Raw genomic sequence first — 1,135 nt, 5'->3', positions numbered from 1 at the left:
ATGTAAGCAGATGGGTGAGGATGGGCCGGGGATGGGGAATTAATCATAGGGTCGCACAGTTTGATGGGGGTGTATGACGGAAATGTGAAAGATCCAATCTGAAAACCAATGTATTTCAAACTTTGTAAATAAATCAGGATTAATAAAAAGGGAGGGGGAAGAGGAAGCGGGAAAGGGCAAGGTTCAGATCTGTTACTCATAGTGTTGCTGAATCATTGACTTAATGTACTAATGCTCCACCACCCCCACCTTCCCACCCTCACCCCTACCCCCAGCCCAACCCCCACCATTTAGACAAAGGGTCTATGCAGAAATAGTGAGAAGCAACTACTTGTTCCCAGGATAACAAGCAGCATTTTATACAGTGAAGATGCTGTTGTAATCAGGCAGTTTCTGGACTACTGCACCCTCAGGACAAAGTGTGGGGATAAGAGAAGTGAGGGGAGGGTGTCTCTCCTGCTGGCTCACATAAATAAACCTTTGTAAAAAAAAATTTCCAAAGGCTTTCTATTGAAAGCATTTTTCCTTTTGCACATGGCTTAAAACATCGTGCACGTCATTATTATACTTGATCAAGCATATTCCACATATGTGGAGATGGTAAAAAACCCATGACTATCAAGTCAGAAACAACTCATACGGGATCTTTCCCAGAGTAAAAAACAATGTATAACTTCGTAAATAAACTAGTATTTAAAAACAAAATGAAAACCAACACACACACACAAAAATACCCAAACACCAAACCAAAATATAAAAAAGTAAACTCATAGCTGACCCTCCAACAAGTCTGTCTATAAAATACATGTCAAATTGCCTGTATTTCTCCTAAGGAGTTGCTGACGGGTTCAAACTGACAAAGGTGTGTGCCGTTGAGTGTACATAGCTCACAGACATCTATAAAATGGATTTTCTGTATTTCAATATGGTTGTTTGTTGTTGTTGAATTGTTTGTCGTTATGTGCCGTCGAGGCGTTTGTGACTCATAGCGACCCTATGTACAACAGCCCTAAACTGTGATCTATCCTGTGCCAATCTCATTGCGTCTGACACACCCATCCCGATTACCCCAATCACTGAATCAATCCACCTCATAGAGGGTCTTCCCCTCCTGCGCTGTCCCTCTACTCTACCC

Source organism: Elephantulus edwardii, unplaced genomic scaffold (genome assembly GCF_000299155.1).
Source record: "Elephantulus edwardii isolate Elephantulus edwardi_28Jun2011 unplaced genomic scaffold, EleEdw1.0 scaffold00306, whole genome shotgun sequence".
Lineage (NCBI taxonomy): Eukaryota > Metazoa > Chordata > Mammalia > Macroscelidea > Macroscelididae > Elephantulus > Elephantulus edwardii.
The sequence above is the reverse complement of the archived record's forward strand: the minus strand, read 5'-3'. Positions refer to the sequence as shown.